This window comes from Danio aesculapii, chromosome 3 (genome assembly GCF_903798145.1).
Source record: "Danio aesculapii chromosome 3, fDanAes4.1, whole genome shotgun sequence".
Classification (NCBI taxonomy): domain Eukaryota; kingdom Metazoa; phylum Chordata; class Actinopteri; order Cypriniformes; family Danionidae; genus Danio; species Danio aesculapii.
In genome coordinates this window covers 40649799-40667245 of record NC_079437.1, presented here as the reverse complement: position 1 = coordinate 40667245, position 17447 = coordinate 40649799, and the positions used below count along the sequence as shown (strand labels likewise).

Here is a 17447-nt window from a genome sequence, read left to right as displayed (position 1 = left end):
AACCCTGGGTCTAAAGTGCATTGCGCAAATGCACTTAGGGTGCGTCTAAATTCACTTTGGCTATTTTAAGAATGAGAAAAACAGTCAGTACGCCCAACGCATGGTCTAAAAGTGTTGTCCTTACTCTCCTAATGAGTTATAGGTGTGTTTTAGGTGTAACATGGTTAATTAGAGTCTCATCCTTTTAAGAGAGAGCTGTGGTCGTTCAATGGTGCATTTGCTATATTTCATGGTAGACTTTGTACGCAAAAAACTGAAAGCTTCACTAGCAAGGAAACAAATCTGCTTTTGTGTCCAGCTTTCTTAGGGTAAGTGGTGCGGTCAATTTCAGTTACCCGAAATAGCAAGACAGCAGTGTACCTTAAAGCACCTTCTTTTCAGACCAGCAAACCCATCAGTGCACACACGATTTCTTTGGTATAATAATTTGTGAGTTTCTTTATTTGGTAATTTCTGTCTTTCTAATCTAGTCATTTTAATTGTAATCTTTCATTGTACAGTGGCACATGTACTGAAGTAGCATGTTTTATCTTCTCTATTTGTTTCTAGCATATGATATTATAACAAGAGTTGTGTTACCTTGTCATACCAGTTCCCTTGAGGTTCACCTTCTCTGTCTGGTAGCCAAGCAGGTTGAGCGCTATCTGTCTCTTGGCCAGGTAACACAGGAATGACAAAATTCTCCAGTTCTTCATCCCTGTACATGGACCATTTAGTGAGGTTCTGAACAGTATGATGAGGGAGGACTCTTTCTGAAGACCAGACATCATCTGGCTCATGAAGATCTATTATTTGATTTTGAGCCCAGTGTTCACCAGACTGACCCTGAATCTGAGGAGTCACTACTGCGTACCTTGGGTCTTCTGGAGAACGTCCCAGTGTTGACGGCAACTTGTAGGAGGCTTTGCGTAAGTTAATGTTCGTCAAGGCACTTCCCAGAAAGGGTGACGAGGGAGATTCACTCTGAGCTGGCTTTCCTTTTGTCATGAACGATCCATCAGGTAATCTGTAAGATGCTTTACGAAGGTTTTGGTTCTGAAGAGCACTGGATAGTGCTGAAGGTGTAGCTTGCTCTTGTTTTGGATTTCTAAACAGACCTGAGGTATTAGGTAAGCGATAGTTGGCCTTGCCAACATTTTGTAATGCACTTGACAAATGAGATGAAACTGATGGTTCTGCTTCCTGTTCAGAGCGCTTTGTCATAAGTGTTCCATCAGGAAGTCTGTAGGAAGCCTTGCGGAGATTTGAATTCAGAAGAGCACCTGAAAGAAGTGGAGATGATGACTGTTCTGCTGGTTGATTTTGTGAAAAGAAAGAGCCATCAGGTAGTTTATAGGATGCTTTACGTAGGTTCATATTCTGTAGAGCACCTCCGAGGTATGGTGAGGAACTTGATGTGTCTGGAGTTTGATCAGTGCTTCTGGACACAAGTGTTCCATCAGGAAGCCTGTAAGTTGCTTTTCGAATGTTGGGATTCAAAAGAGCACTGGACAAAGGTGAAGACGAAGGAGCTGGCTCATTTCTTGATGCTAGAGTGCCATCTGGGAGCCTGTAAGTTGCTTTTCGGAGACCTGGATTTTTCAAGGCATTTGACAGAACAGATGTCGTACTCTCCTCTTTTTGGCCTCCTACATTCCTTGACATTATTGAGCCATCAGGTAGTCGGAAAGAAGCACCTTGTAGGCTTGGATTTTTTAATGCATTTGACAAAGGGGAGGAATAATCCTGTGCTTGCATGAAAGGCGTGGGACTCCTCTGTAAAGGAGACGTATAGGATGCTTTTCTTAAGTTAGGATTCTTAAGGGCATTTGATAATACTGATACTTGCTGTACGGGTTGTGACGTTTCCTGAGCATATAAAGATACATTCCGCTGAAGAGGTGAGATATATGAGGCATTGCGTAAATGAGGATTTTGCAGTGCATTAGTTAGCGCTGATGACTGCAATATGTTTTGTGATCCCTGTTCAGCAGTGGGAGAATATGGAGATGTGCTTCTTTGGAGAGGAGAAGTGAGAGAGGCATTACGTAGGTAAGGGTTTTGCAATGCATTAGAGAGCATTGTAGGAGAACTTTGACCCATTACCTGAATCTCTTGAGGTGCCACCATAGATTGAGGAGATACAGGTCTTTGTAATGGTGAGCGGAAAGTGGCATTACGAAGAAGTGGATTTTGCAATGCATTCGTTAAGCCAGGAGAAGCACTCTGAGGAAAACTTTGGTTGATCTGCATCCCTGGAGATTTAAACCTTGGAAGAGATGAACTAAGTGAAGAAGCAGAAAAATCTGGGGTCTGCAAAGCATTTGTTAATAGAGGAGATGGACCTTGTTCAACTGTGTGTGCAAATTCAGTTATTATTTGAGGCTGAGGAGTGCTACCCAATGGAAACTGTGACCTGAGTGATGCGCGATTGATTAATTCATTATGCATAGCATTTCTCTGCATGGAGACCGATAGGGCCGGAGATGGAGAGCGTACAGTCATTGGGGAACCAGCTCTTACTGAAAGCTGAGGTGAAGGACATGGAGTTGGAACATGTCTTACAGAGAGTTGTGGTGAAGGCATTCCGGGATGTTTTAATGGAACCTGTTGGGGAAAAGGTTGTTGAGGATTCATCACAAGAGGATGACTCTGGCCTATTATTGTTTGCCTGAGAGGAACAGGACTTATTGGTACTCTCACAACAGGACGCCCTCTCCCAACAGGTCTGTGAAAACCTCTCTGTTGACTGGGCGTTCCAGGAGGAAAGAATCTCTTTGAGTCCTGAAAACCTGCTGGTCTAGACCCTTGCCTTGCCAGCATGATAGGTGATGATCTTGCACTTTGATTTAAAGCTCCTGAACCCATGGGTACGTTATGGATGGAAGATCTAAATGGAGCGACATTTTGCATTTGAGGAGTAGCCCGACGACTTTTTCTTTGCAATATTGGATTGACAGGAGATGGCTTAACTGTTCCCATTGGCACTTTGTTGCTACCAAATCCTCTGAATCTACGTGTGGAGGAACGAGTTGGTAGATGTTGTGGATCATGATGAATTCTGCTTGAAAACACTGATGGTGATGGGGAAAGAGGTCTCTGAGATCTAGAGGCAAAAGGTGAAATTGGTCTTGGAGACACTGGTCTTTGGATAGGAGATGTGGTTCTGTGGGGTGGATATGGAGAGCTTTCTTCGAATGGTGGTTGGCCTATTGTTGGAGACAGCGGAGGGCTTCTCCTCCGTAAAGATGGTTGAGGTGAAAATGAGCTTTTCCTCATGGATCTTGAAGAAATGAAAGACTCCTGATTGCTTCTACCAATTGGCCTGAAACGAGATTTTATTGGGGGGGCTGGACTAGCTAGGGAACTTTGTCTCAGGGTTGGTCTAGGTGAAGGTGGAGGGCTTCTTCTTCTCATTGAGCCTCGTGGAGACATTGGAGGGCTTTCTCTTCCATTAACAAGAGGGGATGGTGCTCTAGAACCGAATGGTTTTCTCTGAGGTATTGGAGATTTCCCTCTTATAGAAGGGGATAGTGATCGTCTAGATGGTTGTGGAGATAAAGGAGGGCTAAATTTTCTCCTCTGAATTGGAGAGAACTGCCTTTGTGCATTATTATTGTATGACGAGGGGCCAAACGTTCTAGACTGCCTTGGTGAGAACCTGGGACCCATTTCTTCAAACAAATCAGATCTGTGGCGAAGAATAGGGCTACTCGGACCAAGTGAAAAATTGCTTTGTCTTAATGAGAGCTGTGGTGAGGGGAGATGGTTCAATTGTCTTAGTGTTGTTGGTTGGATATTTTCATGTGGAAAATCAAGTCTCTGAAACATGGGATCTGGATAGACTAAATGGGGAGATACAGGATCCCCCATTATGGGATCAAATCTCCTAGCAGACAAAACAGGAGATGCTGGGGTTGAAAGTGGTATGGGTCCAACAGGTCCAAACGAATGTCTACTAGGAACAGGTGACACTGGCACTGGAGATGAAAAGGCTCTTGCTTGAAGAACAGGTGAGGATGGAATTTGGGGGGATCTGATTAAAATGGGACTACCAGGTGGTATAACAGGTACCGGTACTTGCTGAATTAGTATAGGTGTGGGAGATAATGACCTTTGTACGGCTTCTGTTTGCTGAGGAGTATATGGAGGGAAGCTCATAGGTGAAGCAAATTGCTGGTTTTCCAACTGATCTGGAAACATTTCAAGATCATTTCTAGGCATCTGAGAGACTGGACTTGCGATTTCAATTTTTTCTTTTCCAAACAATTTTACCTGCGGTCTTGGAAATCTAAATGAATCCTCAGTCATTATACCCTCTGGTGGTATTTGTACATATTCATTACCATAGATTTCTGTGGGTTCTGCTGGTTTCATGACATCCTCCACTGTATACACAAATGGCTGATTAACAACCATTTGAGGGTCAAGGTAAACTGCAGGAGTCTCTACATTGTAGATGTATGGATTTTGATTGTATGCAGCTGGATAACCTGGATACATCACATAGGCATCCGAAACACCATCATAGTGGGTAAAATAATTTTGCTGATCACCATAATAGTCAAACTGTTCCGGGTAGTATCCATAGTCATAATATTCCACATCATTACCAAGGTAGCCATATTCATCTTCCAGAGCATAACCCATTTCATCATAGTATTCCACACCATCAACAGGGTATCCAAATTCATCGACTCTCTGATGCCTGTAATCATAGTCCATTCTATCATCATAATAACCATATGGTTGTCTTCCATCATACTGATACTGATCATAATAGTTTTCATCAAAAAAGCCATACTCGTCCTCATACATGGGATCATAGTACTCGTTTTCCTCATCATAGAAGCCATACTCATCTTCAGGATAATCATAATATTCTTGGTCATCTTCAAAGTAGTCATAGTCATGTGGTCCTCTAAAGCGTTCCTGACCATAGCTGTCATAATTTCTGCTCCTGTACCGTCCATGGGGGTTATTTCTGCTATAACTACTTTGAACATAGTCATCTTCCTCATAGCTAAACTCACCCTCATCAAATTCATACCCTCCATTCTGATATCCGTTGTATCGGTTCACACTTGACCTTCCATAACGAACAGATCGACCCAGTCTTCCAGATTTGGATGAGATAAACTTGTTAGTTAGCCAGTTTGCTGCTCCAGAAATCTTCCCCAGAGCCCATCCTTTACTTTTGAACTGTGCAGCTCCAGTTTTCTTTTTACCAAAGAACCCCTTGAACTTGCCCCCCAGTCCAGATGTGGCTGCAGCATTTTTATTTGCCTTTCCACCAATGTTAAGTAATAAGAGTGTTCTTCCACCCTCTTTTTTATTATCATCTGTTTTTGACTTTCCAAAACCTGAAAACAACTTTGATGTACTTTGTAATGCTTTTGGAGTCATACCCTTTTTCTTCTTACTTCCAGACAGTCCCATGAACAGCTTGGATGTGGTTTTTAGTCCTCTTTTGGATTGTTTTGGAGCTGGCTTTGAAAAAAATGGAGACTTTCCTGTCAGACCTGTGAGGACTTTGGAAGCACCTTTTAAATGAGCTTTTGCATTTACATTCTGCTGACCCTGAAGAGCAAAGCCCGTCATAGCCGAAGAGGCCCCTTTTAGGTTTATGTCCTTCATTTTACCTAGCTGAAGTTGGGGCTTCTTCTCTTCTGCCTTAGCATCTGCTGCTTGGCCTCGTTTTGGCTTACCTACAGCCTTCACAGCAACAGCTTTTGATGCTCCCTTCAGTGCGGCTTTCCCTTTTCCCCGTTTTCCACCATCGTCCTCACTTTGCATTTCCTCTTCATCCATTGCCTCGCTGTCCTCAACCTCACTCTTTTCCACATCGGAGGCGTCCTCGGATTCACTAGGAGCTTGTTTGCCCTTTCCTTTTCCTTTTTTGGGATCCTCTTTCCCTTTGCCTTTAGGAGGCTCTTTGCCTCCCTTCCCTCCTTTCTTATCATCTTTTGCTGGCTTTGCATCTTCTTTTGCTTCTGCTTTTCCCTTATCACCTTTCTTAGGTGCAGCTTTGTCTGCTTTCTTTGGTGGCATTTTATTCTTGTCCAAAAATCATGCTAATATATGTTACTGTATCAAAAAATGGTCATCAGTGACAGAAAACTCAAACAGCAATAAAAATATTCCATGTAAAATACAGATTCCGGATAAGATAAATGAGCATTGTAAGGTCCTAGAAGATCTCGTGCATCACAATAAAAGTTATGAATCTTATGTTTACATAAATCTGTTGAGGGTAAGCCCAAGCCAAAGGAATTTCCACTTCACACAAAAGTCAAAACACTGATAGCTCCTTTTGTGCAGGACTCTACCTTACAGGTGTATTCCTCACATTTCAGAAATGTCCAACAGCATCTTGTCCTTGGCTGCGGTGCTAGTTTTGGCAAGAGATTTCCCGCAAACAAAAGGCTCTTTATCTCAGGCATCCATGAATGTCAGCATCCCTTTTGTCATGAACTACAAGCCTTTTCATGCCTTTGAGAAAATTATACTCCAGTTACACTTTTTGTCCTCTTGTTTTTTTGCAGGTAGTGTCCTTCAAGAGCTACAGATGCATGTGTCTGAAAGTATGAGAGGGCTCCCTGTGATAGTTGCGAAGGGCACCTTAAATGTATCAACTACTCTGACTTAGGGTAACATTATCTGTTTGGCTCATTCCTGTATGAATAATGCACGTTGGCTGAGCTGTTACTAAACTGTGTCTGAGGACATTTCCAAATAGAAGCTAACTATGGTAATGACACTGACCGAAGAGGAATGTCTCATCCATCACATATGAGGTAGGTTGAATAACTGATATTATTAGACTACCGAACAAATAAAATGCTAGTAATTTGATCTTGCCACGCCACATAAGTTTTATATTTTTGATTTTAGATTGAGCCATGACTTGAAGCAGTGATGTTTTTATTCAAAGCAACCTTATTATTTATGAACCACCTAATATAATGTTTGGAGATTAAAATAATTGAAATGAATTGAAAATTTTAGGTTTCTATTGTTTATTTAGTATTTTAGGTCAAATTAAATTTAAAAAAAGTATGAATACATTGCTTGTAAATGTCCAGGCGGACATAAAATATATATATACATCACTGGATGTATGGTTTATTGGCAGGATGACTTAAAAAATTGAATGTTTTCATTAGCAGTTCTTCATTTTTAACTTCATTTAAAGAGCAAAAGAAAATTCAAACAGGTATGTTATGATATCACTATTGATATAAGTAGTTGTGATTATCACAGAGAAGAATTACAAATATACACATTAAGCTACTCGATTATGTGTCTGTTGACCACTTAATATTCCAAGAGTTCATGACACTGGTACAGATTAATTCTTAATGCCTAGTCTGTATTCAGTTCACTAAGAAATAATGAAATATTAATCAGAAAAGTTCTAAATATAGAGTGACCTCATTCATTGTTAACTACAGATATTTGCCATCACATGCACATTTATTTACTAATACATATAGGGGATCATTTTAGGATTTTGTTGTCATTTTCCTTTCTGAATGAAATGGTTCTCAGTGTGTGACTTGAGTAATTTTGTCTTGCAGTCCATCAGCCATTCAACTGTTATGTCTCGAAATTGGTCCAAGAAGAAGATTATAGCTGTTATGCTGAAGATCTATAAACCATTTCCAAAATATAACACAACTTGAACAATAAAAAATAAAAGAAAAGAAAAATAAAGAGTTAATACAACAACTTGGTTTGTCTTGTTTCATTTAAATTAAAAGCACCCGAAGGTGTAAGTAGGTTGTTGATGTAACATTGTATTTTCACTGTTACATTACAGAAATGAATAGAATTAGCATTGACATCATTTAAAATACAGTAATTGTCATTTCTCTGTCTTCCATGGAGCTCCTGTTCCTCCTTCGGGGAAAACATTATTCAAGATATCATATTAAATAAATAGATCTATATGATGATAAGTGTCCAAGAATGAAAATAAAACACTCTAACGCAATTTGTATATTGTAAAAATTTGTTTTCTTCATTTTTGCTGTGTCACAATACAGAGCATTTTAAAGATACAGTTTAGTAAAAAGTACAATGAAATAAAAAACGTTGAAAAAATTAATAAGGCCCCTTTCTCAAACATCAGAATTATATATTTATAGCTTTTTATTTTAATCAGGAACATGCATACTGGGGTTAATTAGGGGAAATAAGCCAAAGACGTAAAGTTATGCACAGACGTAATGTATACTCAAACCCTAAATGAACCTGTTTAAATCCAAACCCAGCTATTTATCTGAGCCAACCGCTGGGTTAAGTTACAATTAAGAGTCTAGGGGGAGGACTAGATTAAATGTCAGTGGTTTTAGAAATAGTTAGAAGCGAGTTGGATCTAAGTGGCTAAACCGTGTTGTTTCACGGAAAAAAATAAACATGAAACATCACCTTTTCCAAATCAAATTTTTCTTTATCAAATGGATGAAATAATAGCCTTTTAACTGTCAGTTATCCAGTGCTTTAAAAGCCCCATACAGTATGTTCTCATATACAGCATACATTCATGTATTTCTTACGCTGTGACAGTACAAAAATCGACAATATAGCAAGGAACTGACTTGCCAAATTGTTATCTTGCTCATGCCATCTGCACTAATACAATAAGGCTGCACCACACAAGTGCAGTTTTGTCATGGTCTAGCAAACAAAGTGTTTGATTAGTGTAATGAACCTTCTTATGTTTGGCAATGCCAGCCATTAATGTATAAATAATGAAGGGAAACCCTTAAAAGGGCACTTGGGGTCTAAAGAATGGCGGTCAGATTTCCAGGATATGCCCATATATTGACAAATGGCCACATGTTAAAAGAAACTATGAAACGAATGTATAATTACATACAGTTGAAGTCAGAATTATTAGTCCTCCTGAACTATTAGCCACTGTGTATATTTTTAACAGAGAAGATTTTTTCCATCAGATTTCTAAACATAATAGTTTTAATAACTCATTTCTAATAACTGATTTATTTTATCTTTGCCATGATGACAGTAAATAATATTTGACTAGAAATTTTTCAAGACACTTCTATACAGCTTAAAGTGACATTTAAAGACAAAACTAGGTTAATTAGGTTAATTAGGCACGCTAGGGTAATTAAATTTTTGAATAATGATGGTTTGTTGTGTAGACAATCAAAAAAATATATTGTTTAAGAGGGCCAATAATACTGACCTTGCAATGTTTTTACAAAATTAAAAAGTTTTTATTCTAGCTGAAATAAAACAAATAAGATATTATTTGTAAATAAGACAATATTTCTCTAGCAGAATAAATATTATTAGACATACCTAGACATTTTTCTTGCTCCATTAAATTTCACAGTAGGGCTTATAATGCCCTTAACTGTACATGTACATTTAAAGGTGCTGTTTGTAAGTTTTTGACTCTTCTAAAGCATACAATTAGCATATGTGTTTGCAGATATTTAAGATACTTGCTAAGTGTACTTACTCTTTTATCTAAAAAAAAACAAAGCTAAAGTTAATTACTCTCCTTTGAAAACGTACATTCAGTCTCAAAATGTCTGTCTTTGATTTGGTCTCTATAATCCACCCACTGCCAGTTTAGCCAATTATCTTTGACCCCTCAGGTTGCCATGATGAAAAACAGTGTATTTCATTTCAGTCATGAAGACTTCCTCAATATATTCGGGCAATCTGATTGTCCCAAAGGTATTTTTAGCCACAATATCTACAATACCTATCATTAATGATTGTTGAGTCACATCATAAAACACCAGTTCTAAAATCTATGATCATGTCCTTTGTTTGAAATAAATACAAATCATTACACCATGTGACAAATTCGTCAAAATCAGGACCATGACCAGACTCTGTCATGCAACTGACAATAAAAGTGTTGTCTGCCAATTTCAATACAATGCTGTTAGAATGTTTACTCTGGCACATCTTGGTATACAGAATATTTTTAGGGGTGGGAGGGCTCAGACTTAAGATGAGCCTGTAGATAAAAATAGCACAGTGTGTTCAATGCTATCTGATGGCAATTCGTAAAGTTTTTTTTTAGTGGCTAATTTGTATTCATACGATCTCATTTATACAATTTAGTACAATTTGCTCATCCCCCAATGATGGTTGGGTTTAGGGATGGGTTTGTTGCAACATCTCCTTTTAAAAATCATACATTTTCATTTAATAATAATGTCTTACACTTATACAAGGAATAAATGCACTTTTCTGGACACGCACACATTTTTTGCACTCAAAAAAATATTTTTTTTTACTTGTTCAAACTACTTAATTAAAATGAGCTGAAACAACACAATTCTTGAGATTTCATTGAGACAACCTAATTTTTTAGGTTCCATCCATATAAATTTGATATAAAGTGTTAAGTTAATTTAATCAATTAGTGTTGGGACAACATGAATGAATTGTGTGGAACCCTGCATTTTTTACAGTGTGGGGGAATCTCCTCAATTTGTATGATTTAGCCAGTAAATGGACAAAACGTAAAATAGTTACGTTTACTCATGAGATCAGGCTGATATGTCTGATAAAATGGCATTTACCTTCAGTGTCTGTGTTCTTTTAGTTAAAAAATCCATAACCATTGCATCAAATTATTATTCGTCTAATTAAAGTCCTCTAACAACCTCCTATAGCTAAGAAGATGTGTGGTATATGTGTCACCTATTTAACTGACGAAAAGTTTTATATTATTCTCTATATACCAAGTTTATTGCTGGAAGACAGTGTTGCCATCTATGACTCTTTTCTATGGTAAAGGCAGAAAAATACAAATAACTTTTACAAATGCAAGCATTTTAGGACTAAAAAACTGGCAAATAACTTCATAATAATAATTAATCTGAATAATGACTTTAACAACAGAATAAGACTCCAGACTCCATTGCGATCATTTGAATATTTTAAAAATAATACACACTTAATGTTCCTCTTTGTGGTGGCTGTATTTCCACCCTGGCTCTGCATTATTTTGCAATAGTTCAGTGGCTTTCTTTCATTTTTCCTTACATAAAGAAAATGCATGTTTATTTTTTATTTAAATAATTTATATTTTCTCCAGTTGTACATTAAAGAGATCTTTGTAACACACTGTATCTGCCAATAATATGTCTTACTAAGATGTATATAAATGCATTGCAGTTTTATTTTATTTGCAGTCATTCATTTTCCTTCAGCTAAGTTCCTTTATTCATCAGAGGTCGCCACAGCGGAATGAACCGCCAATTTATCCAGCATATGTTTTAACACAGCAGATGCCCTTCCAACTGAAATGCAATTCTGGGAAACACCCTCAGACACACTCATTCACACACACACACTACGGACAATTTAGCTTATTCAATTCACCTATGGTGCATGTCTTTGGACTGTGGGGGGAAACCGGAGCAACCAGAGGAAACCCACACAAACAGGAGAAAAACATTTAAACTCCACGCAGAAATGCCAACTGGCCAAGCCAGGGCTTGAATCAGCCACCTTCTTGCTGTGAGGCGACAATGCTAACCACTGAGCCACCGTGTCACCCCCTATTTGCAGTCAATTCCATATAATTATGCCTGAGATTGCTAAATGTTTATTATATGTCAGATTTATTAAATAATCATTATATAAGTATAACTGTTATTATATAATACATTTTCTAAAGATCATCATCACGTAAACCTAGGTTGTGAATTATGTGAATTATTATGTGAAATATTAATTCAATATTATTACAACGTTAATAATAATACAACATCAATTATTGTCAGCACAGAAGTCATAATGTACCATACTGCAATTCAATAGCATGCACATCTGAAAACACCTCATCTCACACATTTAAAGTACTTCAGCATCTCAGCAAGAATATACAAGCAAACAAATATCTTAAAAAAAAAACAGCATTTTACAAGAAACACAAAATGTCATGCTGTAACGCTTACCTTTAAAATTCTCCCTACATTCAAGACCTTTTCCATAACTGCTGTTCAAAATTCACAATGGATATTGAATAGCACATGTTCTCTAAGTGGGATATGAACACACTAAATGTTCATTTAAGCTGCCCTATTGTGTGCTTCCTCTCTCAAACTACCCTCTGTCAGATGTCAAATCTGCCCATAAACAAACAACCATCTTCCAAACCCGCAGAGACTGAACAAAAGGCATGTTTATATCACTTGCTTCGATAATATATGCATTACAATTACATGACAGAAAGCATGATCATAAACTTCTCAGAAGCTATTAGGTAAACAATTTCTATTGTACTAGAAAGCAAAGGCCTGCCTCTGTGAGCAAACAAACCGCTTCACTCCTATTACATGCTAATGGCTAACAGGCAGTGGCTGTAGAGAGCATTCAAAGATCTGCTCTGGCCTTTAGGTTTTCACTGGCTCTCTTTAAAGTCCTCTAGTGTTTTTGATGACAATAATTGTTCAATACAATAGACTGTCTGCCTCCTGCTGAATCACTACAGACAGAAGCAATTTACAGGAGCGTCACTAGATGCTTTTTAATATGGCGTTATCTGCTGTAAAATAAACTACTGAACAATTTTAAAAAATAATAATATTGTGTGCTTTATATGTGCTGGTAAAATGACAGATTTGTAGATTTGGGTTTACGTGGTCACACATGGGCTACTGGATGCTTGATTCTGATTGGCTGATGAATGAGGTGTGCTAAAGTACAGCTAATGTATAGTACCATGGAGATTTGAAATGGAAAAAACATGGTCTTTGCAATAAAAATAGTTCCTCACCAACAAGGTCAAAGAAGTATCTTTTAAGTTAAGTTAAATGTCATCCTAATAAACATGTTATGAAAAAAATCTAATCTAATATTGATGTAAAAATGTTCATTCTGTCAATTTCATACAGAAAATGTCTTTCATTGGAGTTCGTATGTTCCCCCACAAGTCTAAAGACAGCGGTACAGGTGAATTCGGTAAACAAAGTTGTTCGTAGTGTATGTTTGTTATGTCCTAGTCCTCCAGGTTGGGGGTTGAGCGATGGGCTAATGACCCACCTCGTAAAAATGAGATGTTACGAATCACCAAGATGGTGTGGCTAAACTTCGATATAAATGGCCCTGGGAGTAAGTAAGTAACTGACCGTCTTTCATTTATTAGGAATTGTCATTATGTTAAACAATTTTGGAAACATATTGGCTCATTTATTATTGATAATAATGTATGTGTTACAGATATATTTTGGTATTATGAATCTGACTCTACGAAAAGAAATGCTTGTTTTGTTATAAATTTAATTTATTTTCTTTGTAAATTCTTTATCCACAAATGCTAATTTACTAATACCAAACCACATATTTTCCTGTTTTGTTTTTTTTTGCAAGAATTTAGTCATTATTTAAATACAATATTTTTATCAGAAAATAAGAAAGAAAAACAGAACTATGTCAGTTTGTAATATACTGTAATTGATTCTTAAAAGTCTTACCCTGAAGTTTATATTCACGTTCTTTATTTTCTTCTATTTCTTACTCTATCTTTATATCTTTTTTTATTGACAATGTAATTGATATTTTGTTTATTGTTTATAAATACTGTTTACATGTCAGCTGTATTTTTGCAAATAAAAAACCTTTAAAAAATGTGGCCTTGGTCTTGACCACATTACAGTTCTATATGATACATCAACAGCTATGTCTAATGATCAGTTAGTCCAAAATTTAAAAGAAAATTTCAATTCATTCACCCGCTAGGGGTTGTTTTTACCATCGTTTGGTGCTAAATTGGCAAGAAATTGTTTTGGGGCACTGTCTGAAATAAACTGATCCTTTCAGACAGTTCGCTCACTCAGTTTGATGTAGAAAGCGTTCTCACATCAAAAGCAAAAAAAAGAGCACCTTAAGGTGAATATTTCCTCCAATTTATATAAGGAAAATTCTTTTTTTATTGATGAATTTACTATGATGCAAATAGCTGCTGCTGAAAATTATTTATTCCCATAAAACAGATGAACCAGTCTGTTCAAACAAAATCAAACAAAAGCGTGTCCCAATAGTGAGAACTGCACCGCCATCAGTATGCCTGTCCTCAAACTGGACACCTGCTATTCAATCTGCATTATGTATTCATATATATAATTTTTGTATCTATTATATATTTGTTACATACCTTAAGGTACCATAAGGTTTGAGACTGCACTGACAAGCTGTTATTTCACTAAGGGTGTTATTTCACTGTAGGCTTTATCAGTCCATTTACTGATAAACGTACTGGTTACTCAGCAGGGGGCAGCAAAAGCCTTTCAGAGATGAAGTCCACGTGTGAAATTCATATCACCTAATCTCTTGCTCCATGTTTCCACTTCCAAGTTAAGCAACTGAATAAATAATGTACAGGGCACTTACTGATAAGATGATATATTATTAGTTAATACATATTATTGGAATATTGCTAATGTAATACTTATTACTTCAGCTATTCTACACATCAATGTTATGGGAATATATGTTAACATCATTTCAACACTTTCCCACAAAGTTACAGGATCTGTTTGGTTCTCTGAAATGTGTGTAAAAGCTTCAAAAATGAAATATAAATATTCTCAAATGTAACAAGTTGTAAAAACTGATTTTTTTCCCTGAAGAAATAACTTGTTGATACAATACATGTCTTTCTTTATCTATTATTATGTGTAATAAATTAAAAATAGTGAAGTTGAATGTATTTTGTTTAACTGTTTAACTGTAACTGTTTTACAGTTTTTTAAAGTTGATTTCTTTTCTCAGAAACAAAACAAAATAAAACAAAGAGATATAATTTAAATGTAGTTTTTATTCCTATATAAGCTAACATTTGATATATTATTATTATTATTATTGTTGTTGTTATTATTATTACAGAATTTTTGATTAATTATTTTTCCCTTTCTAAATTATTTGAATTTTTATCTGTTATTTATTAAATACATTTTATAGAATAGTTTACTGTAACTTTTTTATTGGGTTTTAATGACCATTTAAGCAAAACTGAGGAAAATTGAATTGTTTGTTTTATTATTGTAGAAATATAAATTGATTTAATCTGAGAAACATCTTGCTTCCTGAGCACTGGCTGAGCCAAAGAGATGTAAATGCTATGGGCAGGGTCTTAATAACTCTTCCTTTATCTTCGGGTGATATTTTCAAGCCAAATAAATCCTATTGTTGATAAACTTGCGGGGTCAGTGGCTTGACAAGTTTTTTCACCTCTGCTTCATTTGCGTGCTTTGTTTAGCCATCTTCACCTAGCCACTCCCCTCCTCCTAAAGAGACATTTAAGACTTGCATACAGACTTGTGATAAACTTGCAGACTGCAGACCTGTAAGAGACTCCAGTAGGTTCTTGCAGACTTGTGGATTCTGGAAGACGCTGTATGACTGCAGATTAACCAACATGTCTCAAAAAAATTATGCTTGTTTCGAGTCTCCTGGACTGAGTTCTCCTTTATTTTTATTTTTACAACATTATGTAATATCTAATGTAATTAATTATTATTTATTAAAAATGTTTAATGTATTCATTTCCTCTTTCTACTATTTATTTAAAAACAATTAATTTTAATTTAACAAAAACTAAAAAAGATATATATTAATAAACAAAATAAAATTTAGTTATTTCATTTTTATTACATTGTATTATATATATTACTTTATATATAAATAATTTAATTATATAATTAATTAATCATATATAATTAATTTGATAATTAATATTTTATATGTAAATAATAACTTATTATATTTATAATTTAGTTTCTATTATTTGCATTTTACAAAATATCAAAAAATGTTTTTTAAATACTAAATACAGTAACTGCTAAATACAGTAACTGCTAAATACAGTAACTAATAAATACAGTAAATACTAAACACAGTAACTACTAAATACAGTAAATACTAAACACAGTAACTACTAAATACAGTAAATACTAAATACAGTAACTACTAAATACAGTAAATACTAAACACAGTAACTACTAAATACAGTAAATACTAAATGCAGTTACTACTAAATACAGTAAATACTAAATACAGTAACTACTAAATACAGTAAATACTAAACACAGTAACTACTAAATACAGTAAATACTAAATGCAGTTACTACTAAATACAGTAAATACTAAATACAGTACAGTTACTGTAACATTCTATTTAGTCCATTTTCTAATCAAGCATAAAGCAAATATTTGTATTTAATTACTATTTATAATAAAATATAAACTGTAATTAATAACTACTATTGTATTGTGATTAATTAAATATAAAAGTTTTAAAAAGCACAAGAAGCACAAGCACCCTGAGAACACAAGACACACTCAGACACTCACTCGTACACACACAGTGCCATATGGGCTCAGCATCAAGTGTCATGTTTACACGCGCAGCTCGTTGGCACCACACTCGTCGTTCTTACCATTATCTTTCCATCCAAACTCATTCAAAGCAGCTGCAGCGTAAAAACACCAGTCCTCAAGTTATTCCAAAACAGTTCCTTGCCATCCTGCTCGTCATTTTAGCCCTCTGAAATGTGTCCCAATTACACAAAGACCCATCAAGCCTGAAGTGGAACAGCCTTCCAGCGGCTTGATAATTCTCCACTCCACACACTTGCCCGCTGTGCTGAACGGCCCGAGTGCCTCAGCATGCATATTTAATGCTGCCTATTATGCTAGTTTTCGGTAATGAATAGAGTAGGCAGCTCTAGGTTTCAGATAAATGCAGAAAGCTAGCACATCTTGCGGTTTAAAGAGTGCCTCAGACTCTCCGCCATTGTTTAAGAGCTGAACTTTCTGACGGGCTGCAATTATAGCTAGAGGAATCAGGCTATTCCTCATGTTGGATATTTTAATATAGGATATATTTAATTAATTAAAATTATATGTGGAGTATCAAGTTATATGCGTTATGAACTACCTCAGCTCATTAAAATAGTGATTGTCATGCTTTGTTTGATATTATGTGAAATGACCCTTGGATATGTGCTGTAAAATAGCACAATCTCGCCATTTACAGATTAACTAAACATCATAAACGAAGAAAAATAACCAACACACCTGTTAAGAAGTGTAGCGTTGAAGCTCAACACAATCTGCAGCACTTTACAGTCCCATGAAGCTTCTTCTTTAACTGGTATATGGGTCAGGAAAAACTTGGGACAGGTTTTCTTGTCGAAGTGCTTCAAGTAAGAATGAACTCTGATCTAGTCATGTTGGGTTTAGGGGCTTGTTAAATACACCCAAGATCAGTGGAATAACACCATTTTTATCTTTATGATCATTGCTATGTTGAAATGCTCGTCTTGACACTTGATTTCAAATAGTCTATTATAGTGGAGATAATTTATGAACACTTCAGACATTTTCAGCCAAAAATGTAAACATTGTTCAAATTTTAAAGGAATCTACTGTATAACATGCTAGTAGAATAATGTTTCACAAAA

General features: G+C 36.0%; 1 protein-coding gene across 2 annotated transcripts in view; it reads right to left on the bottom strand.

Annotated features, from left to right (window-relative positions):
- myo15aa (myosin XVAa) overlaps nt 1-17175 on the bottom strand; it is a 101723-nt gene extending 84548 nt beyond the window's left edge. For both annotated transcript variants that reach the window (XM_056453989.1, XM_056453990.1), the window contains exon 1: nt 17062-17175. The gene's annotated coding sequence lies outside the window, so the exon portion shown is untranslated. The remainder of the gene's footprint in view (nt 1-17061) is intronic.
- Between the last annotated feature and the right edge of the window lie 272 nt (nt 17176-17447).